Consider the following 23,791-nt stretch of genomic DNA (forward strand, 5'->3'; position numbering starts at 1 on the left):
GATTCACTTCTGGTTTTATAGCATTTTCATGATTTACGTAAGTGCAGCTATCAGTGAAGGTTTAACGTTGAGATTCAATCTTGCATTCATAATATCTGATGTTTTACCGATAGCAATGTAGAAGAGGTTTAATCATCTTTTCATTTGAGTCCCCTTATGTGAAACATAAATCAATAACTTAGACGTTCTAAGTCTCTAAAGGAGATTTTCCAATGCACTCGTAGAAATAGTCTCAGATAGTAAGATTTTCAGGAAAAACTTCCATGTCCACGTCCTGTTGTAATTTCTGTTCCATTGTGTTTCCCAGCTGTTCGATGCATGCAGAAAGGGCACAGATGAGATGAACGATTTGCTTCACTTCTTTGAAGTCATTAACTTTCTGTAGTTCTTTGTTTTTCTTCAATCTGTTCGTTATAAATTTAGCTTGATGTTGGATTGATCTTTTCAACTCTCTTCATTGCATCGATAGCTTTTTTCCCACAGCTCTTGCTGGTATTTGACAGGTCCATGTCTACAGTTTTCAAATCCAAATGAATTATCTACTGTAAGCTCTTTACCAGCAGCTTATGAATGCTTTAGTCCACCTGAGCTTGCAAGAATTGCTCTTCTTTTTATGGTTCATGTGATACTTGGATTTTCAGAATCTGAACACCTTACAATCCTTAAGAACATCACGTGGTGGCCAGGGTGTAGAGGCCCTGAACAGAAATAACACTTTTTATACACTTGTTGAACTGCCTGGGGACCCATCACGCAAACACCAAGCTTGAAAGGAAGTGATGTAGCTCCGTCACAGCCAGTTTCATTTTTTTCCTCCCTCTTTAATCCCCACCCCCACTTCCACCCCTGACCTACGATGTTGCCATCTCCCTTTTTAAAAAGTGGATCTGTGAAGGTAGGGCATCTTCCCCCATGCGCTCAGGGAATGCACCCAGGGCCTGGCACCCCCGGCGCACTCAGGGGGCCTAGTGCACCTGGGGCCTGGTGCACCCAGGGTATGGTCCGTGGCTCCATCTGGGGTATGTAAAGGACCTTCTGTATGTAAAGCAGACATGCTAACCACTACACTATGGAGCCACCTCCCTGTTTCATTTTTAAGGTCAACATTATTCAATGTCCCACATACAGATCAGGAGGAGACCTTGGACATCTCCGGGGCTCTTGAGCAAGCAGGTGCGATGCCCACAGAGCCTTTCGAGCTGGCTGTTCCCTCGCCGACCCTGGTGTTTGAGGCTTGGTCTCTCTCTTGGATCAGAGCTTCTGCTCTTATTGTGTCCGAGGCTCTCCAGGTTCTATTTGGGATCTGTTTTAAGTCTTCACCCTTTTCTGATTAAAGCCCTCGTTTTGCCTGTAAGTACTGACGTGGCACTTCCACCTGACTTGAAATCAGGCTGTTCTCTTGGAACTGTGCTAGACATTGGCCTGATTCTTTTAGGAACTTGCCTGTTTCTACTGAAACTGAAATGCCCAACAAATGACTCCAGAACAGGAAAAACAATATTAAAAATCTAGTAACTGTTGGTTCAATAAAAATAAAGAACCATAATTTGGGCCAAATAAAAAGTGGTCCCACTCGAAGTTCTGATTCCTACTCCTTACACTGTAAATATATCAAACCATCAAGCTGCTGACAAAATGATAGCTCTTTTGAACCAATATTGGTCTGGGGATACTAATAAGGCCTCAAAAGGTGCCTACCTCACTAGTTCCACTAGTCCAAAGGACAGCCCAGGGAAGGCTATGAACACTGTCTCTGGACATTTCAAATTGCCTAGTAAACCTTTCAAGGTTTGGTAAATAAAAGCAGTAGCATGTAAATTGGGAGGAGTGTAAACACAGTTTTGTTGTAACTCTATGGTTCGTGAAGAGGGAAAGTATTAGGTAGTATTAAGTTTTGTTAAGTCAATGTATATTGTAATCACTACATAATCACTAAAACGTTGATTTAAAAAATGAGTAGATACCAAGCTTCGAGATGGAAAAAATGAAATAAGATAAAATAGAATAAAAGAACCTATTTTAAATAGCAAAATCAAACTCAAAATAAAACAACAAAATTCTCCCAAAGCAAAATAAAATCTTGGAAACAAATTAAAAAATTCAAAATGCTAATGATAGAAAATATATATAAAGAAAATTGAAATCATGTGTCTTTTGGTAGAAAGATTCAGTACTATAAATATGTCAGTTCTGTATACATTAATGTAACTTATAATGTCATTCCAATAAAAATAGTTTATTTAATTAAAATTTTCAAGCATGTTAAAAAGAATAAATGTAAAATAAACAAGATTGAACAACAAGGAAATTTTGAAAACCATTAAGAGAACTGGATGGGCTAGCCTATCAACATTATATACATATATATGTGTATGTATTAGTGTATATATACATACACACAATCATTTGCACAACCTCGTTAAATCCAGTGGCCCACACTCCTTTCCTTTCTCAATGATAATACCTTGACCACCCATAGTGTCCAATTTGCACCCAAAGCATTCCAGCAGGAAAATTCTTATAGTTCATAATATCATAATGTGTCATATAGTTACTGTTCTTTTCTAGAGACACCTGGTCCCCAGCACTGTTGTTAAATTGTATACTTCCTAGAAATAGGAGAGCTAAAAGAGAGACAATCCTAACAGGAAAACATTTAAGAGAAAATTGTGTTTCAGTCACCAATTTCAAGACTATTAGACATATGTTCTTGGAAAAGTTGTTAACGGTGACACTTTGAACACAGTTTTACCAATATTACAGTGTGGTGAAATTATCCATTCCTTGAAATAACATTTGTCTGAACTTTGTAAGCAAGTAGTACTCTTAGAAATAGTAGTTATACGTGAGCCTTTAAACACTGTATTTGATCCACTACATTACAGCACTCATTTAATGAAATAACATTCCTATAAAATTATGTGAAAGTGGCACATGTGGAAACACCTTTAATGTGCATGTATGACTGTTTTATTTGCATTACATGCTGAATACATACATTCATTGCAATAACACAGTTCTCAACTTTGCAAGCAAGTAGTAAGGCAAGATACTTAGCTTAGGGAAGACCCCCTCCAGGATACGGCTCTGAAATTTTTCTTCAGTCCCTTACTTGGTCCCCTCTCCGTTTTGACTTCAAGGGTGAGACTCCAGCACAAGAAACAGCCCAAGGCCAGAAGACAAGACAGATGGCTTTGGGCCACCTCCTCACCTTTGGGTGGCATGGGAAACAAGTCAAGACCAGGAGCCAGATAGCCTTGGGACATCCCCCAACCCCCAACAATCCAAAAGCCCGTAATTCAGACAGCTGGGGGCAGACTGTCTCTCTGAGATGCCTGACTTTTATCTTAAGAAACTTTCACTTTAATAAAACACGCTCTTTTCTGCTTGCTGTTTGTCATGTCCTTGAATTCTTTCTCATGGCATAAGACAAGAACCTGGACACTGGAGCTCCAGCTTGCATTCTCTCTTGGGACTACTGCTCTGCTGGAGCTGTCCAGCATCAGTAGCACTCTTAGAAAACACTATTGTACATGTATATTCAAATTGTGTTTTACATGTATCACATGGTAGTCACAGTACAGGAATGCACATAAAAATGCTTAAATACACATATTATGATGAAGATGAGGGTTAGGGGGTGAGGAAGAGGGTTAACGAGTTAGGAGGTCTGGGGGTCAGGGTCAGGGAGTAGGGATTAGGGGTCAGGGTCAAGTTAGAGAGTTAGGGTGTTAAGGTTAGGATTCTGGTTGAGGTTGGAGTTATGGAGTAGCGGTCAGGGTGAGGGTTAAATTCAAGGTCAGTGGATCAAGGTTAGAGTGTCAGGGTCATGGTTGAGGTCTGTGGGTCTGGAATCTAGGGTCTAGGGATCTAGGGGTTAGGGGCTAGGGTTGTTAGGTTTAGAGTTGTTAAAGGCTACAGTTTTGGATAAGAAGTTAGGAGGTTAGGGTTAGAGGTTAAGGGGTTAAGCTTAGGGTTTAGGTTTTTGGTTTAGGGTCAGCAGTAGGGTTAAGGTTAGGGTTAGGTTTAAGCATAACTAGTCCGCCTCCCCCTCCTCCCTTTCCATCTCTCTTAAGCCATCAGGACACAGGACACACTAGCATAGCAGGTGAGTCAGGGTTTGAGCTCCACCATAGGTTTCTTTCTCTCGCGCTGATCTCTAATAGAAGAAGAAGGCAATGTCTTTTCTAGTCACCGACTGTTTTAAGTTCCACTCGCTCTCATTCTAGGGTTGTGTAGGGCCTCAGAGGTCAGCTGTTTCCTCCCACCATTCCTTCTGGGAAGGGGCTGCTGGCCCTTCTGTGCCAGGGCGGCCCCAGGTTCAGGAGAGCCCTGGCACATGAGGCACTCGATAGACTCGTGTGGATTTATACAGGACCAAGTGTGATGAACTGCCAGCCCCCAGGAGCAGCCTACCTGAGTGCTGTGTGGGACCGCCTGGGACTTGCCAGCTCCGTTGTCCAATCTGAGTGAGCAGCAGAGACAATCGAGTCTCAGACAGGATAGCCCTTGGCCTCCGACCATCCAGGGAGTCATCTATGGTTCTCCAGCTCAGTACAGTCTGTGTTCTCTCAACTCCAACCCCGGCCAATTACTGAGCTGACCGTACTTCCGGGCATTTGAGCAGCCACCTGGGAAGCCCGGGCAGCCCCTTGGGATGTTTCTATTCCCAGCATCCATGTGGGTGAGACAAGTACCTCTTTTCGTAGAGCCTCAGCCTCCAAAGAGGTGAAAACCCTACGCAGACATCTAATGTGGACCTGGCTACAACAACCATATGGCAGACTATGGCCCTGAAATCCCCTAGTGTTCTGGTTGTAATGAACTGTTGCCATTCATACTCATTGAGAATCAAAGATACAGGAGTGATGGCCTCTCTGGTGTATGTCATCATGAAAAGTAACTCTTTGCTACAATCTTATGGGCATATCTGGAATAACACCTGAGAGTTTGTCATCATGAAATTTTATTCTTGCTGTTGTCTCGTGTGTATCTCAGGAATAATACCTGAGGTCATGAAAAGACTTTTCTATTGCTATCTCGTGGGACTTTTGAAAATTACACTTGAGTGTATGTCATCATGAAAAGTTTATTTCCTGCCGTTATCTAGTTTGCATTTTGGGAATACCACCCGTGTAAGTAATAAAAAGTTATTCTCTGCTGCCATCTGGTGGACATTTTAGGAATAACAATGGTTCTTATGAGAATACATTTCTGCAGCTATTTGGTATGTATTCTGAAAATAAATCCAAGGCATGTCGGTATGAAAAGTTTTTGTCTGCTGCGATTTCGTGTCCATCTTGGGAACAACACAAGAGTGCATTTCATGAAGTGATTCTCCGCTACCATCTGTTGGGCCTTTTTGAAAATAACCCCTAGGTTTATGTCATCATAAAAGTTTATTTTTGGTGTTTGTCATCATGACTATTCATTTTCTGCTGCCATCTTGTGGGCATTTTGGGACTTACACCACAGTGCATGTCAAAAACATATATCCTCTCCTATCTTATGTATGTTCTGGTAATAAATGTGTATTATGAAAAGCATGCCTTATGAAACATTATAACACCCAGGTGTATACCATCATAACTATTTGCTTTCTTTTGCCATCTGGCGAGCAATTGGGAAATAACACCGCAGTGCATGTCATGAATAGTTATTTTACTTATCTCGTGTGTTTTTAAAAAATAACAGGTAAGGTCATGTCATTATGAAATTTTATTCTGCTGCCATTTCATGGGTATTTTGGGAATAACACGGGACAGCCTATCATGAAAAATTGTTCTCTGCTACCATCTTGTGGTTATTTTGAAAATAACACCCAAGTGTATATCATCATAAAAATTTATTTTCTGTTACCATATTGTTGGCATTTTGGGTATTACACTCTTGTGTGGGTCATCATGAATATCACTCGCTGCTGACAACTGGTGGGCATATGTGGAATAACACTACTGTGCATGTCATGAAAAGTTATTTTTTGCTGCTATCTCAAGTACATTTGAAAATAACATGTAAGGGCATGTCATAATGAAAATTTTTTGTTTGGTGACATTTCCTGTGCATCTTGGGAAAAACACAGAAGTGCATGTCATCAAAAATTCTTCTCTGCTCCCATCCTGTGGGAATTTTGAAAATAACATCTAGGTATACCTCATCATAAAAATTTAGTTTCTGCTGCCATATGGTGAGCATTTTCGGAATAAATCACACCTCATGTCATAAATTGTAATTTTGTTGCTATCTCATGTGCATTCTGAAAATAAGCTCTGTGGAATGTCATTATGAAAAGTTTTCTGATACCATTTCGCGTGCATCTTATGAAAAACACAGGAGTGCTTATCATGGCATAATTCTCTGCTGTAGTCTTGTGGACAATGTGGAAATAATATCCTACTGTAGATCATCTTGAGTACTCATTCCGTGCTGCCATCCGGTCATCATATTGGGAATAACACCATAGCACATGACGTGAGCAGTTATTTCTTTCGTTATCCCGTACAGTCAGAAATGACACCTAAGGACGTTGGTTGAACAAAGTTCTTGTACACGGACATCTCGTGCGTATCTTGGGATAAACAAAAAAGTACATGTCGGGAGAGATTATTCTCTGCTGCCGTCTGGTGGGCATTTGAAAATAACAGGCAAGTGTATGTTAATATAAAAAGTTATGTGCTGCTGCCATAGGCTCAGCATTTTGGGGATAACACGGGAGTGCTCATCTTGAAAAGTTATTTCTGCTACTATCTAATGTGCATTTAAAAATTAACTCCCCAGGGTTTGTTGTTAGAATTTTTTTTCTGCTGCCATTTTGTGTGAATCTTGGGAATAACACAGCAGTGCATGTCTTGGAACATTTGCTCTCTGCTGCCATCTCGTGGATATTGTGAAAATACCAGTGTATTCATAATTTTTTATTTTTTTTTTTCCTGCAGCAACCCTGTGGGCATTTTGAGAATAACAGAGTGTATACCATACTAAAAATTAATTTTCTGATGCCATCAGGTGTATATTTCATTATAAACACCTGAGCGATCATGAATATTCATTCTCTACTGCCATACGGTGTCCAGAAAGGATCTATGTCATCATAAAACTTTATACTCTACGGTCATCTGGTGAGCTTTATTGGAATAACACAGCAGTGCATCTCATGAACAGTTATTTCTGCTGCTATCATCTGCATTTCAAATTAGCGCCCATGTGTATGTCACCATAAAATTTATTTTCTGCTGTGGTGCAGGTGCGGGTGTCTCCGGGGTCAGGAGGCCAGGCTCGAGCTTTTAGGGCTGCAGGCCAGTCTTTCCTGTCTGCTGCTGTACCACCCTGAATGCACTTGATCTCGTCTGATCTCGGGAACCAGGCAGGATTGGGCCTGGTTAGTACTTGGATGGGAGACCGCCTGCAAATACCGGGTGCTGTGGGCTTTTGCCACTCCCTCCTTTTGCCACCCTCCAGCCAGGGTGCCCCTGGACGCCCCTGGGCCCTGCTCGCTCGTTGTCTTGGGGGTCCCGGGCTGGCGCCCCAGCCCAAGGGCTGCATGAACGTCCGTGCACCCTGTGCCACCGCCCGCCTCCACCTGCTCTCCTGCAGCCAGCCCTGGGCTGTTTCCTCTTTCTGCTCCAGGCCCTTTCCTTCCTGTGCTCCGCGGGACCGAGCCCGAGGACCGCCGTTTCTAACACACGCTGGGAGTGCGCTCGCATCCCCGGGACGCGGGACCGGCCACCCCCACGCACCCTGCCGCGCCCCGCCCGGCCCGCCCTGGCAGAGGCCTCAAGTCGCTGGCGGCACGCTTCTCCTCGCACTTTTCACCGGACAGCCAGGTGCCCTCCAACCGGGTCCGAGGCCGCCCCGCACACCCGGGATGAGAAGCGGGACCGACGAGCCACATCAGAGAGGCTGAGACACATGAGAGCGCGCACACGTGCGCGGCGAGAGCCCCTCGCTCATGACAGGAGGCAGCAAACAGCAACCCCCCCACACACACACCCCAGGGAGCCCGTGTGTCTTTCCATTCTGCGGCGGGACCCCCGGAAGGCCTCATAGAGCAATGGGACTCCCTGAACCCCTGGCCTGTCCCGAGGCACGCGGCACGGGGTACCAGGCACGAACCGCCTCCCTGCCCGAGCCCAGCCGCGGGGCGACCACCCTCTGCTGTGGAAGCGGCCTCTCCAGGGCGGCCGCAGGGTCTCGTGGTCGCAGTCGGGGTCCCACTCTGTGCGTCGGGGCGCTCGTCCGCTTGTCCCGCCCCGCTCTCTGCGCCGGAAGGCACGGGCTCGCGCTCCCCTGCGCCCGGATTCTCTTTTCTCGTCTCTCTCTTTGTCTCTGTCCCTTTCCTCCTCACCGTCTCTCTCTCTCTGTGTCTGACCGCAGCCAGATCCCGCGGCCCTCCCCTTCCCTGGGGACCCCACCCCCTCCTTCGTGGGTCTCGCTGGGCCTCCCGCCCTGGCGACCTGTGCTCTTTCTCTTTCTCTCCGGGTCACTCACTCTGTCTCTGGGTTTCTCTGTCCCTCTGTCTCAGCTCTCCCTCTCTCTGTCTGTCTCTCTCGATGCAGAGCCGATGTGAAGGCAAGGGGCAGCGAATTGGGCCGGTCGCTGGTCCGGGCAGAGGGCGAGGGCTGCGTCCCAAGCGATGCCTCGGGGTATGACCTTGGGCTCCGTGTGTGTTCGGGCAGGTCGGGTATGGCTCGGTGGGAGGGAAGGTGTACGTCTGGGTCAGAGCTGGAGCCCAGACTTAGCTGGGCCACAGGTACCTAGGTGCGCAGGTGGCTGAGAGCATGGCGGGCCATGCCCAGGCCCAGGTCCTGCCAAGCGGCCAAGACTGAGGAGGTGGGCGGCCCCAGGCCTGGGCAGTCAGGGGATGCTAGAGCGGCCACCCAGACCTCCATATTGCTGGGAACCAGCCAAGGCCCACAGTGCCCTAGCAGAATTCCGCACAGCTGCGGGAGATGCGCTGCAGGCATGGGCGTCTCTGGCCCCCAGGAGACCAGGCTCGAGCTCTTGGGGCGGCAGGCGACAGCTTCTTCCATCTATGGCCATTCCACCCTGAACGCGTCCGATCTCGTCTGACCTCGGAAGCTAAGCAGGATCGGGCCTGGTTAGTATTTGGATGGGAGAGCGCCTGGGAATACCGGGTGCTGTAGGCTTTTGCCGCCCTCCAGCCAGGGTGCCCCTGGACGCCCCTGGGCCCTGCTCAGTCACTGTCTCGGGGAGCCCTGGCTGGCACCCGAGCCCAAGGGCTGCATGAACGTCCATGCGCCCTGTGCCACCACCCGCCTCCACCTGCTCTCCTGCAGCCAGCAGCCCTGGGCTGTTTTCTCTCTCCGCTCCAGGCCTTTCCCTTTCTGGGGTCTATGGGGCTGAGCCCCAAGGGCCGTGAGAGCTGTGTGGAGGGCAAGGTCACGGACAAAAGCGTTGCCTGGTGGTATTTCCGGTGTCACTGTGTGGTTTTGGCCAGGTCCGGCTCCGCCTTGGTGGGGTGCGCAGGGGAGAGGTGGGTCTGGGTCAGGGCCACGGCTCAGACTTGCAGGGCCACACCTGCCTAGGTGCCCAGGTGGCGGAGAGATTGGCGGGCCACACAGAGTCCCAGCTCCTGCCTAGTGGCCAAGACTGTGGAGGAGGGTGGCCCCAGGCCTGGGCAGTCCTGGGATGCAAGAGAGCGTACCGAGACCTTTGGCTCGGCTTGGAACCAGCCAAAGCCTGGAATGAAGGGGCGAAGCGGACGTGCTCTTTCCCCGCCCCGCGAAGCCGTGCGCACAGTGCTGGAGGGCTCAGAGCGCGGGCAGCCTCTGCCTGGCGAGGGGTCTGTGCCGCATCACCTCTGGGGCCAGCGCGGCGACGCAGTACGGGTGATGCCACCCGAGCGTCGCGAGTCGCAGAGGTGAGCGCTTGTCCACGCCAGCCGCGGCCATGGCTGCCGCTCTAGCTCCTGTTGCGGCTCTGGCTGGTCTAGCGGAGGCCGGCTGTCAATCAAGGTGCAGTGGAGACAGAGGAGGGGACAGGGGCGCGGTGGGGAGGGACTGAGGACTGAGGGAGGGGACAGGGGGAGGGAGAGGAGGGGACAGGAAACGGGGATAGGGAAAGACACTGCTGAGGCGATGAGGTACAGAGGAAGGGTCAGCGGGCGTGGCCTGGAGTGAGAAGGGATATGTAAAGGACAGGAGTTATTTCATAGGTAAGTATCAAGTGTGTGGATTTTTATTTTAATGGTGAGCAAAGCCCTTAAAGTCGGGAAATGCTCTTCTCTGCTCCCACCCATCTCCTGCGCTTTTTGGGACTAGGACTGAGTTTAGATCATGAAATGTGATTCCTTATCTTCTGCTGCCATCTCGTGTGCACTTTGGGAATAGCACTACAGTTTTTCACATGAAATGTTATTCCTTATCCTCTGCTGCCATCTCGTGTGCGCTTTGGGAATAGCACTACAGTTTTGCTCATGAAATGTTATTCCTTATCCTCTGCTGCCATCTCGTGGGCTATTTGGGAATAGCACCAGAGTCTGGTATTGAAATATTATTCCTAAGCCTCTGCTGCCATCGGGTGGCGTGTTTGGGAATAACAGCAGTGTGTCGAGCATGAAATGTTTTCACCATCTTCTGGTGCCATCTCGTGGACTTTTTGGGAATAGCACCAGAGTTTGGTATTGAAATATTATTCCTAAGCCTCTGCTGCCATCTCGTGGCGTGTTTGGGAAGAGCAGCAGTGTGTCAACCATGAAATGTTTTTCCCTATATTCTGTTGCCATCTCGTGGACTTTTTGGGAATACCACCAGAGTTTAGGTAGTGAGATATTTTTCCTAATCCTCTGCTGCCATCTCGTGGGCCTTTTGGGAATAGCAGCAGAGTGTTGCCCAGGGGTTCCGCGGACCCGGGGTTCCCAGGGGTTCCGCGGAGCAAGGGGTTCCCAGGGGTTCCGCGGTCCCGGGGGTTCCCAGGGGTTCCGCGGAGCAAGGGGTTCCCAGGGGTTCCGCGGACCCGGGGGTTCCCAGGGGTTCCGCGGTCCCGGGGGTTCCCAGGGGTTCCGCGGAGCGAGGGGTTCCCAGGGGTTCCGCGGAGCGAGGGGTTCCCAGGGGTTCCGGGGACGAAGGGGTTCCCAGGGCTTCCGCGGACCTGGGGTTCCCAGGGGTGTCTGCGGATCCGGGGTTCCGCTTGTTGGGAATAGCACCAGAGTTTAGGGATTGAAATATTATTCCGAAGCCTCTGCTGCCATCTCGTGAGCTTTTTGCGTATAGAAGCAGTGTGTCGACCATGAAATGTTTTTCCCTATCTTCTGTTGCCATCTCGTGGGCTTTTTGGGGAATTGCACCAGAGTTTAGGTATTGAAATATTATTCCTAAGCCTCTGCTGCCATCTCGTGGCCTTTTTGGGGAATAGCACCGGAGTTTAGGTATTGGGATATTATTCCGAAGCCTCTGCTGCCACCTCGTGGGCTCTCTGCGGAATAGCACCAGAGTTTAGGGATTGAAATATTATTCGTAAGCCTCTGCTGCCATCTCGTGGAATTTTTGAGAATAGCACCAGAGTTTAGGTATTGAAATATTATTCCGAAGCCTCTGCTGCCACCTCGTGGTCTTTTTGTGGAATAGCACCAGAGTTTAGGTATTGAAATATTATTCCTTATCCTCTGCTTCCGTCTCGTGGGCTATCTGGGGAATAGCACCAGAGTTTAGGGATTGAAATATTATTCCGAAGCCTCTGCTGCCATCCCGTGGGATTTTTGGGAATAGCAGCCGTGTGTCGACCATGAAATGTTTTCCCCCATCTTCTGCTCCCATCTCGTGGGCTTTTTGGGAATAGCACCAGAGTTTAGGTATTGAAATATTATTCCGAAGCCTCTGCTGCCATCCCGTGGGCTTTTGGGGAATAGCACCGTGTGTCGACCATGAAATGTTTTTCCCTATCTTCTGCTGCCATCTCGTGGACTTTTTGGGAATAGCAGCAGAGTGTTGGCCATGAAATGTTATTCATTATCCTGTGCAGTCATCTGCTGTGCATCTTGGGCATAACACCTGAAAATAGGTCATCAAGTGTAGCTCATTATGAATATTCATTCTCTGCTTCCATCCGGTGGGAAATTTGGGAATAACGTGACAGGGCTGCTCAAAGTTATCTCTGCTTCTTTTTCATGTTCATTTTGGAAATAACACCCAGGGCATGTCATTAGGAAGAGTTTTTCTCTGCTGCCGTCTCGTGGGTAATTTGAAAATAACACCCAAGTGTATATCGTCATTAAATTTATTTCCTGCCGTCACAGGTGGGAATTTGGGGAATAACACCGGATTGTACGAAATAAAAAAGTTTACTCTTTGCTGCCACGTGGTGGAGTTTTCAGGAATAAAACCTGGTGTAGGTTATCGTAAATATTCCTTATGTGCCTTCGTGCATTGTGCATCTTGAGAAGAACACGAGTGTCATAAAATTTATTCTTGCTGCCATCTGGTGGGCATTCTGGGAGTAATAACACAGCGCAGATCCTAAAATGTTATCTCTGCTTCTGTGCAAGGTGCATTCTGCAAACAAACCCAAAGTAACGTCATTATAATCACCTTTTATCTACTGCCATTTCATTTGCATCTGTGTAAAGACACGGGAGGGCACGTCATGAGGTTATTCTCTGCTGCCATTTCAAGGGCATTTCGAAAATAATATCCAGGTGTACGTGAGCACAGGATTATTTTCTGAGGCCGTCTGGTGGTTACTTGGGAATAATGCCATAGAGAATGTCATGGGGGAAAAAAGTGGCGCTATCTCGTGTGCGTTTAAAAAATAACACCCCAGGGAATGTCGTTATAATTTTTTTCTCTGGTGCCTTTTCAGGTTAAACTTGAGAAGAGCACAGGACCGCAAGTGATGAAAAACTGTTCTCTGTTGCCATCTCGTAGAAATTTTGATAATAACACTCAGGTGTACGTGAGCAGAAAAATTTATTTTCTGCTGCCACCTGGTGAGCATTTTGGGAATAACGCCACAGTGCGTCCCGTGAAAAGTTACCGCTGCCGCCGTCGTGCGCCTTTAAAAATACCACTCCATCGCGCGTCTCTATAAATGTTTTCTCTGTCGCCATGTCGTGTGAATCTCGGGAAGAACAAAAGTGTGTACGTCGTGAAATTTGGTCGCCGCTGCCATCCGGAGGGCATTTCAGAAATAATACCTGCGTGTCTCTTGTGAATACTCACCTGCCGCTACACTGTGAGCATTTTCTGAATAAATCACAACACATGTCATAACATGCAATTTTGGGGCCATCTCATGTGCATTCTGAAAATAGACTCTGTGGAATGTCATTATGAAAAGTTTTCTGATGCCATTCCACGTGCGTGCGTCTTGTGTCAAACACAGGAGTGCTTGTCATGACATAATTTTCTGCTTTAGTCTTGTGGGCAATTGGGAAATAATATCCTACTGTAGATCCTCTTGAATACTCATTCCGTGCTGCCATCCTGTCCTCATGTCGGGAATAACACCATAGCACACGTCGTAAGCCGCTATTTCTTTCGTTATCTCGTACAGTTAGAAAATGACACCTAAGGACGTTTGGTTGAACAAAGTTCTCGTACGTGGAATCTCGTGTGTATCTTGGGATAAACAAAAAAGTACACGTCATGAGAGATTCTTCTCTGCTGCTGTCCGGTGGGCATTTGAAAATAACAGGCAAGCGTATGTTAATAGAAAAAGTTACTTCCTGTTGCCATCGGCTCAGCATTTTGGGGATGACACAGGAGTGCACGTCTTGAGAGGTTATTTCTGCTACTACCTCATGTGCATTTAAAAAATGACTCCCCAGGGTATGTTGTTAGAATTTTTTTTTTCTGCTGCCATTTCGTGTGAATCTTGGGACTAACACAGCAGCGCATGTCTTGAGCAATTTGTTCTCTGCTGCCATCTCGTGGACATTGTGAAAGTACTAGCGTATTCATAAATTTTGTTTTCCGCAGCAATCCTGTGTGCATTTTGAGAATAACAGAGTGTAGACCACAATAAAAATAAATTTTCTGATGCCATCGGGTGTCTATTTTATTATAAACACCTGAGCGATCATGAATATTCATTCTCTACTGCCATACGGTGTCCAGAAACGATCGATGTCATCATAAAACTTTACACTCTGCTGGCATCTGGTGGGATTTTGGGGAATAACACAGCGGCGCATCTCGTGAACAGTTCTCTCTGCTGCTATCGCATGCATTTCAAATTAGCGCCCACGTGTATGTCATAAAATTTATTTTCTGCTGTGGTGCAGGCGCGGGCGTCTCCGGGGGCCGGGAGGCCAGGCTCGAAGTTTTGGGAATGCAGGCGACGGTGTTTCCTGTTTACGGCTGTACCCCGCGGAACGTGCCTGATCCCGTCTGATCTTGGAAGCTGAGCAGGGTTGAGCCTGGTTAGTACTTAGATGGGAGACTGCGAATACCGGGTGCCGTAGGCCTTTGCCGCCCCCTCCTTTTGTCGCCCTCCAGCCAGGGTGTCCCTGGATGCCCCGGGCCCTCGCTCACTTGCTCACTTGGTCGTTTGCTGTGCCGGGGGTCCCGGGTAGGCGACCGAGCTTAAGGGCTGCACCAAAGTCCATGCGCCCCGCGATATCACCCGCCCCCACCTGCTCTCCTGCAGCCAGACCTGGGCTGTTTTCTCTCCACTCTGGACCCTTCGCTTCCTGGGCTCCACGGACGGGGGGCGGGGGGGGGGGGGAGGGGCGAGCCTCAAGGGCGGAGGGCACTGGGCGGAAGGTGAGGTTTCGGGGCGAAGCGTTGCCTGGTGGTGTGGCCGGTGTCTCCGCGTGGTTCTGGCCAGGTCAGGCTCAGCCCCGCCGGGGAGCGCAGAGGTGGGGGTGGATCTGGTTCAGGGCCAGGTCGAAACTTATCAGGGCTGCACCTTCCTTGTTGCCCAGGTGGCCGAGGGATTGGCGAGGCACGCCTGGGCCGTGGTCCTGCCAAACGGCCAAGACGGGGAAGGCAAGTGGTGTGGGGCCTGGGCAGGTCCGGGATGCGAGAGCGCCCACCCAGTCCCTCCGCTCAGTCCCCCAAGGGCTGTGGTGCCTTAGCGCGGCTGGCTCTCGCTCCAGCCACCTCTCTAGCGGATCCCCCAGCGCTCCCCCCAAGGAGGAGGTACGGTGTAGTCGTGGGCGTCTCCAGCGGCCAGGAGGCCAGTCTCGGTCTCTTGGGGCGGCAGACGACAGGCTCTCCCGTCTAAGTCCCTACCACTCTGAGTGCGCCTGAACTTGTCTGATCTTGGAAGCTAAGCAGGGTCGGGCCTGGTTATTCTATTACTCGGGTGGGAGACCATCTGGGAAGGCCGGGTGCCGTAGGCTTTTGCCGCCCCCTCCTTTTGCCGCCCTCTAGCCAGGTTGCCCCTGGGTGCCCCTGGGCTCTGCTCACTCACTTGCCCGCTGTCTCTGTGGTCCGCCGCGGGCGGCCGAGCCCAAGGGCGTCTCCAATGGCCGCGGGCCCGCGCCCTCACCCGCCCTCACCTGCTCTCCTGCAGCCAGTCCCGGGCTGTTTCCTCTCACCGCTCCAGGCCCTTTCCTTCCTGGGCTCCGTAGGACCGAGCCCCGAGGACCACCGTCTCTAACACACGTTGGGAGTGTGCTCGCATTCCCGGGACGCGGGACCGGCCACCCCCTCCCGCCACGCCGCGTCCCGCCCAGCCCCGCCCCGCCAGAGGCCTCAAACCTCCTCCGACACGCTTCTCCCCGCCCTTCTCACCCGACAGCCAGGTGCCCTCGGCCCAAGCGCGAGGCCGGCCCGCACACCCGGGACGAGAAGCAGGACTGACCAGCTGCGTCAGAAAGGCCGAGACACACGAGAGCGCGCACGCGTGTGCGGCGAGAGCCTTCTTGCTCGCGACAGGCCGCAGCAAACAGCCACACACACACACTCACACACACACAAACACACACGCGCGCGCGCACACACACATACTCCAGGGAGCCTGTGCGTCTTGCCTGTCTGCGGTGGTACCTCGGCAGGACTCAAAGGACAACGAGACTCCCTGAGCCCCGACCTGTATCGGGGCACGGGATACAGGGGTGCCAAGGTTCCGGGAGTTCCGGGAGCCCCGGGGTTCCGGGGATAAAAGGGTTCTGGGGTTCAGGGGCTACGGGGGTTACAGGGGTTCCGCGGTTCCGGGGTTCCGGGTGTTCCAGGGGTTCTGCGGTTCCGGGGATCCAGGGGTTCCCAGGGGTTCCGCGGTTCCGGGGGATCCGGGGTTCCCAGGGCTTCGGCGGAGCAAGGGGTTCCCAGGGGTTCCGCGGAGCCGGGGGTTCCCAGGGGTTCCGCGGAGCAAGGGGTTCCCAGGGGTTCCGCGGTCCCGGGGGTTCCCAGGGGTTCCGCGGTCCCGGGGGTTCCCAGGGGTTCCGCGGACCCGGGGGTTCCCAGGGGTTCCGCGGTCCCGGGGGTTCCCAGGGGTTCCGCGGAGCGAGGGGTTCCCAGGGGTTCCGCGGAGCGAGGGGTTCCCAGGGGTTCCGGGGACGAAGGGGTTCCCAGGGCTTCCGCGGACCTGGGGTTCCCAGGGGTGTCTGCGGATCCGGGGTTCCGCTTGTTGGGAATAGCACCAGAGTTTAGGGATTGAAATATTATTCCGAAGCCTCTGCTGCCATCTCGTGAGCTTTTTGCGTATAGAAGCAGTGTGTCGACCATGAAATGTTTTTCCCTATCTTCTGTTGCCATCTCGTGGGCTTTTTGGGGAATTGCACCAGAGTTTAGGTATTGAAATATTATTCCTAAGCCTCTGCTGCCATCTCGTGGCCTTTTTGGGGAATAGCACCGGAGTTTAGGTATTGGGATATTATTCCGAAGCCTCTGCTGCCACCTCGTGGGCTCTCTGCGGAATAGCACCAGAGTTTAGGGATTGAAATATTATTCGTAAGCCTCTGCTGCCATCTCGTGGAATTTTTGAGAATAGCACCAGAGTTTAGGTATTGAAATATTATTCCGAAGCCTCTGCTGCCATCCCGTGGGCTTTTGGGGGAATAGCACCAGAGTTTAGGTATTGAAATATTATTCCGAAGCCTCTGCTGCCACCTCGTGGTCTTTTTGTGGAATAGCACCAGAGTTTAGGTATTGAAATATTATTCCTTATCCTCTGCTTCCGTCTCGTGGGCTATCTGGGGAATAGCACCAGAGTTTAGGGATTGAAATATTATTCCGAAGCCTCTGCTGCCATCCCGTGGGATTTTTGGGAATAGCAGCCGTGTGTCGACCATGAAATGTTTTCCCCCATCTTCTGCTCCCATCTCGTGGGCTTTTTGGGAATAGCACCAGAGTTTAGGTATTGAAATATTATTCCGAAGCCTCTGCTGCCATCCCGTGGGCTTTTGGGGAATAGCACCGTGTGTCGACCATGAAATGTTTTTCCCTATCTTCTGCTGCCATCTCGTGGACTTTTTGGGAATAGCAGCAGAGTGTTGGCCATGAAATGTTATTCATTATCCTGTGCAGTCATCTGCTGTGCATCTTGGGCATAACACCTGAAAATAGGTCATCAAGTGTAGCTCATTATGAATATTCATTCTCTGCTTCCATCCGGTGGGAAATTTGGGAATAACGTGACAGGGCTGCTCAAAGTTATCTCTGCTTCTTTTTCATGTTCATTTTGGAAATAACACCCAGGGCATGTCATTAGGAAGAGTTTTTCTCTGCTGCCGTCTCGTGGGTAATTTGAAAATAACACCCAAGTGTATATCGTCATTAAATTTATTTCCTGCCGTCACAGGTGGGAATTTGGGGAATAACACCGGATTGTACGAAATAAAAACGTTTACTCTTTGCTGCCACGTGGTGGAGTTTTCAGGAATAAAACCTGGTGTAGGTTATCGTAAATATTCCTTATGTGCCTTCGTGCATTGTGCATCTTGAGAAGAACACGAGTGTCATAAAATTTATTCTTGCTGCCATCTGGTGGGCATTCTGGGAGTAATAACACAGCGCAGATCCTAAAATGTTATCTCTGCTTCTGTGCAAGGTGCATTCTGCAAACAAACCCAAAGTAACGTCATTATAATCACCTTTTATCTACTGCCATTTCATTTGCATCTGTGTAAAGACACGGGAGGGCACGTCATGAGGTTATTCTCTGCTGCCATTTCAAGGGCATTTCGAAAATAATATCCAGGTGTACGTGAGCACAGGATTATTTTCTGAGGCCGTCTGGTGGTTACTTGGGAATAATGCCATAGAGAATGTCATGGGGGAAAAAAGTGGCGCTATCTCGTGTGCGTTTAAAAAATAACACCCCAGGGAATGTCGTTATAATTTTTTTCTCTGGTGCCTTTTCAGGTTAAACTTGAGAAGAGCACAGGACCGCAAGTGATGAAAAACTGTTCTCCGTTGCCATCTCGTAGAAATTTTGATAATAACACTCAGGTGTACGTGAGCAGAAAAATTTATTTTCTGCTGCCACCTGGTGAGCGTTTTGGGAATAACGCCACAGTGCGTCCCGTGAAAAGTTACCGCTGCCGCCGTCGTGCGCCTTTAAAAATACCACTCCATCGCGCGTCTCTATAAATGTTTTCTCTGTCGCCATGTCGTGTGAATCTCGGGAAGAACAAAAGTGTGTACGTCGTGAAATTTGGTCGCCGCTGCCATCCGGAGGGCATTTCAGAAATAATACCTGCGTGTCTCTTGTGAATACTCACCTGCCGCTACACTGTGAGCATTTTCTGAATAAATCACAACACATGTCATAACATGCAATTTTGGGGCCATCTCATGTGCGTTCTGAAAATAGACTCTGTGGAATGTCATTATGAAAAGTTTTCTGATGCCATTCCACGTGCGTGCGTCTTGTGTCAAACACAGGAGTGCTTGTCATGACATAATTTTCTGCTTTAGTCTTGTGGGCAATTGGGAAATAATATCCTACTGTAGATCCTCTTGAATACTCATTCCGTGCTGCCATCCTGTCCTCATGTCGGGAATAACACCATAGCACACGTCGTAAGCCGCTATTTCTTTCGTTATCTCGTACAGTTAGAAAATGACACCTAAGGACGTTTGGTTGAACAAAGTTCTCGTACGTGGAATCTCGTGTGTATCTTGGGATAAACAAAAAAGTACACGTCATGAGAGATTCTTCTCTGCTGCTGTCCGGTGGGCATTTGAAAATAACAGGCAAGCGTACGTTAATAGAAAAAGTTACTTCCTGTTGCCATCGGCTCAGCATTTTGGGGATGACACAGGAGTGCACGTCTTGAGAGGTTATTTCTGCTACTACCTCATGTGCATTTAAAAAATGACTCCCCAGGGTATGTTGTTAGAATTTTTTTTTTTCTGCTGCCATTTCGTGTGAATCTTGGGACTGACACAGCAGCGCATGTCTTGAGCAATGTGTTCTCTGCTGCCATCTCGTGGACATTGTGAAAGTACTAGCGTATTCATAAATTTTGTTTTCCGCAGCAATCCTGTGTGCATTTTGAGAATAACAGAGTGTAGACCACAATAAAAATAAATTTTCTGATGCCATCGGGTGTCTATTTTATTATAAACACCTGAGCGATCATGAATATTCATTCTCTACTGCCATACGGTGTCCAGAAACGATCGATGTCATCATAAAACTTTACACTCTGCTGGCATCTGGTGGGATTTTGGGGAATAACACAGCGGCGCATCTCGTGAACAGTTCTCTCTGCTGCTATCGCATGCATTTCAAATTAGCGCCCACGTGTATGTCATAAAATTTATTTTCTGCTGTGGTGCAGGCGCGGGCGTCTCCGGGGGCCGGGAGGCCAGGCTCGAAGTTTTGGGAATGCAGGCGACGGTGTTTCCTGTTTACGGCTGTACCCCGCGGAACGTGCCTGATCCCGTCTGATCTTGGAAGCTGAGCAGGGTTGAGCCTGGTTAGTACTTAGATGGGAGACTGCGAATACCGGGTGCCGTAGGCCTTTGCCGCCCCCTCCTTTTGTCGCCCTCCAGCCAGGGTGTCCCTGGATGCCCCGGGCCCTCGCTCACTTGCTCACTTGGTCGTTTGCTGTGCCGGGGGTCCCGGGTAGGCGACCGAGCTTAAGGGCTGCACCAAAGTCCATGCGCCCCGCGATATCACCCGCCCCCACCTGCTCTCCTGCAGCCAGACCTGGGCTGTTTTCTCTCCACTCTGGACCCTTCGCTTCCTGGGCTCCACGGACCGGGGGGGGGGAGGGGAGGGGCGAGCCTCAAGGGCGGAGGGCACTGGGCGGAAGGTGAGGTTTCGGGGCGAAGCGTTGCCTGGTGGTGTGGCCGGTGTCTCCGCGTGGTTCTGGCCAGGTCAGGCTCAGCCCCGCCGGGGAGCGCAGAGGTGGGGGTGGATCTGGTTCAGGGCCAGGTCGAAACTTATCAGGGCTGCACCTTCCTTGTTGCCCAGGTGGCCGAGGGATTGGCGAGGCACGCCTGGGCCGTGGTCCTGCCAAACGGCCAAGACGGGGAAGGCAAGTGGTGTGGGGCCTGGGCAGGTCCGGGATGCGAGAGCGCCCACCCAGTCCCTCCGCTCAGTCCCCCAAGGGCTGTGGTGCCTTAGCGCGGCTGGCTCTCGCTCCAGCCACCTCTCTAGCGGATCCCCCAGCGCTCCCCCCAAGGAGGAGGTACGGTGTAGTCGTGGGCGTCTCCAGCGGCCAGGAGGCCAGTCTCGGTCTCTTGGGGCGGCAGACGACAGGCTCTCCCGTCTAAGTCCCTACCACTCTGAGTGCGCCTGAACTTGTCTGATCTTGGAAGCTAAGCAGGGTCGGGCCTGGTTATTCTATTACTCGGGTGGGAGACCATCTGGGAAGGCCGGGTGCCGTAGGCTTTTGCCGCCCCCTCCTTTTGCCGCCCTCTAGCCAGGTTGCCCCTGGGTGCCCCTGGGCTCTGCTCACTCACTTGCCCGCTGTCTCTGTGGTCCGCCGCGGGCGGCCGAGCCCAAGGGCGTCTCCAATGGCCGCGGGCCCGCGCCCTCACCCGCCCTCACCTGCTCTCCTGCAGCCAGTCCCGGGCTGTTTCCTCTCACCGCTCCAGGCCCTTTCCTTCCTGGGCTCCGTAGGACCGAGCCCCGAGGACCACCGTCTCTAACACACGTTGGGAGTGTGCTCGCATTCCCGGGACGCGGGACCGGCCACCCCCTCCCGCCACGCCGCGTCCCGCCCAGCCCCGCCCCGCCAGAGGCCTCAAACCTCCTCCGACACGCTTCTCCCCGCCCTTCTCACCCGACAGCCAGGTGCCCTCGGCCCAAGCGCGAGGCCGGCCCGCACACCCGGGACGAGAAGCAGGACTGACCAGCTGCGTCAGAAAGGCCGAGACGCACGAGAGCGCGCACGCGTGTGCGGCGAGAGCCTTCTTGCTCGCGACAGGCCGCAGCAAACAGCCACACACACACACTCACACACACAGAGACACACACACGCGCGCGCGCACGCGCACACACCCATACTCCAGGGAGCCTGTGCGTCTTGCCTGTCTGCGGTGGTACCTCGGCAGGACTCAAAGGACAACGAGACTCCCTGAGCCCCGACCTGTATCGGGGCACGGGATACAGGGGTGCCAAGGTTCCGGGAGTTCCGGGAGCCCCGGGGTTCCGGGGATAAAAGGGTTCTGGGGTTCAGGGGCTACGGGGGTTACAGGGGTTCCGCGGTTCCGGGGTTCCGGGTGTTCCAGGGGTTCTGCGGTTCCGGGGATCCAGGGGTTCCCAGGGGTTCCGCGGTCCCGGGGGTTCCCAGGGGTTCCGCGGAGCAAGGGGTTCCCAGGGGTTCCGCGGAGCAAGGGGTTCCCAGGGGTTCCGCGGTCCCGGGGGTTCCCAGGGGTTCCGCGGAGCGAGGGGTTCCCAGGGGTTCCGCGGAGCGAGGGGTTCCCAGGGGTTCCGGGGACGAAGGGGTTCCCAGGGCTTCCGCGGACCTGGGGTTCCCAGGGGTGTCTGCGGATCCGGGGTTCCGCTTGTTGGGAATAGCACCAGAGTTTAGGGATTGAAATATTATTCCGAAGCCTCTGCTGCCATCTCGTGAGCTTTTTGCGTATAGAAGCAGTGTGTCGACCATGAAATGTTTTTCCCTATCTTCTGTTGCCATCTCGTGGGCTTTTTGGGGAATAGCACCGGAGTTTAGGTATTGGGATATTATTCCGAAGCCTCTGCTGCCACCTCGTGGGCTCTCTGCGGAATAGCACCAGAGTTTAGGGATTGAAATATTATTCGTAAGCCTCTGCTGCCATCTCGTGGAATTTTTGAGAATAGCACCAGAGTTTAGGCATTGAGACATTCTTCCTAATCCTCTGCTGCCATCTCGTGGACTCTTCGGGAATAGCACCAGAGTTTAGGTATTGAAATATTATTCCGAAGCCTCTGCTGCCATCCCGTGGGCTTTTGGGGGAATAGCACCGAGTTTAAGTATTGAAATAGTATTCCTAAGCCTCTGCTGCCACCTCGTGGTCTTTTTGTGGAATAGCACCAGAGTTTAGGTATTGAAATATTATTCCTTATCCTCTGCTTCCGTCTCGTGGGCTATCTGGGGACTAGCACCAGAGTTTAGGGATTGAAATATTATTCCGAAGCCTCTGCTGCCATCCCGTGGGATTTTTGGGAATAGCAGCCGTGTGTCGACCATGAAATGTTTTCCCCCATCTTCTGCTCCCATCTCGTGGGCTTTTTGGGAATAGCACCAGAGTTTAGGTATTGAAATATTATTCCGAAGCCTCTGCTGCCATCCCGTGGGCTTTTTGGGAATAGCACCGTGTGTCGACCATGAAATGTTTTTCCCTATCTTCTGCTGCCATCTCGTGGACTTTTTGGGAATAGCAGCAGAGTGTTGGCCATGAAATGTTATTCATTATCCTGTGCAGTCATCTGCTGTGCATTTTGGGAATAACACCTGAAAATAGGTCATCAAGTGTAGCTCATTATGAATATTCATTCTCTGCTTCCATCCGGTGGGAAATTTGGGAATAACATGACAGGGCTGCTCAAAGTTATCTCTGCTTCTTTTTCATGTTCATTTTGGAAATAACACCCAGGGCATGTCATTAGGAAGAGTTTTTCTCTGCTGCCGTCTCGTGGGTAATTTGAAAATAACACCCAAGTGTATATCGTCATTAAATTTATTTCCTGCCGTCACAGGTGGGAATTTGGGGAATAACACCGGATTGTACGAAATAAAAACGTTTACTCTTTGCTGCCACGTGGTGGAGTTTTCAGGAATAAAACCTGGTGTAGGTTATCGTAAATATTCCTTATGTGCCTTCGTGCATTGTGCATCTTGAGAAGAACACGAGTGTCATAAAATTTATTCTTGCTGCCATCTGGTGGGCATTCTGGGAGTAATAACACAGCGCAGATCCTAAAATGTTATCTCTGCTTCTGTGCAAGGTGCATTCTGAAAACAAACCCAAAGTAACGTCATTATAATCACCTTTTATCTACTGCCATTTCATTTGCATCTGTGTAAAGACACGGGAGGGCACGTCATGAGGTTATTCTCTGCTGCCATTTCAAGGGCATTTCGAAAATAATATCCAGGTGTACGTGAGCACAGGATTATTTTCTGAGGCCGTCTGGTGGTTACTTGGGAATAATGCCATAGAGAATGTCATGGGGGAAAAAAGTGGCGCTATCTCGTGTGCGTTTAAAAAATAACACCCCAGGGAATGTCGGTATAATTTTTTTCTCTGGTGCCTTTTCAGGTTAAACTTGAGAAGAGCACAGGACCGCAAGTGATGAAAAACTGTTCTCTGTTGCCATCTCGTAGAAATTTTGATAATAACACTCAGGTGTACGTGAGCAGAAAAATTTATTTTCTGCTGCCACCTGGTGAGCGTTTTGGGAATAACGCCACAGTGCGTCCCGTGAAATGCAGGCGACGGTGTTTCCT

At 50.4% G+C, this 23,791-nt stretch overlaps 3 pseudogenes; 2 read left to right on the forward strand and 1 right to left on the reverse strand.

The window, feature by feature from the left end:
• Positions 1 to 232: 232 nt before the first annotated feature.
• LOC107505083 lies at positions 233 to 750 on the reverse strand (annotated as a pseudogene).
• A 6,558-nt stretch (positions 751 to 7,308) lies between these two features.
• On the forward strand, positions 7,309 to 7,427 carry LOC118611876 (annotated as a pseudogene).
• Positions 7,428 to 9,027: 1,600 nt separating this feature from the next.
• LOC118611612 lies at positions 9,028 to 9,146 on the forward strand (annotated as a pseudogene).
• The last annotated feature ends 14,645 nt before the right edge of the window (positions 9,147 to 23,791 follow it).

This window comes from Rousettus aegyptiacus, unplaced genomic scaffold, assembly GCF_014176215.1.
Source record: "Rousettus aegyptiacus isolate mRouAeg1 unplaced genomic scaffold, mRouAeg1.p scaffold_m13_p_14, whole genome shotgun sequence".
Classification (NCBI taxonomy): Eukaryota; Metazoa; Chordata; class Mammalia; order Chiroptera; family Pteropodidae; genus Rousettus; species Rousettus aegyptiacus.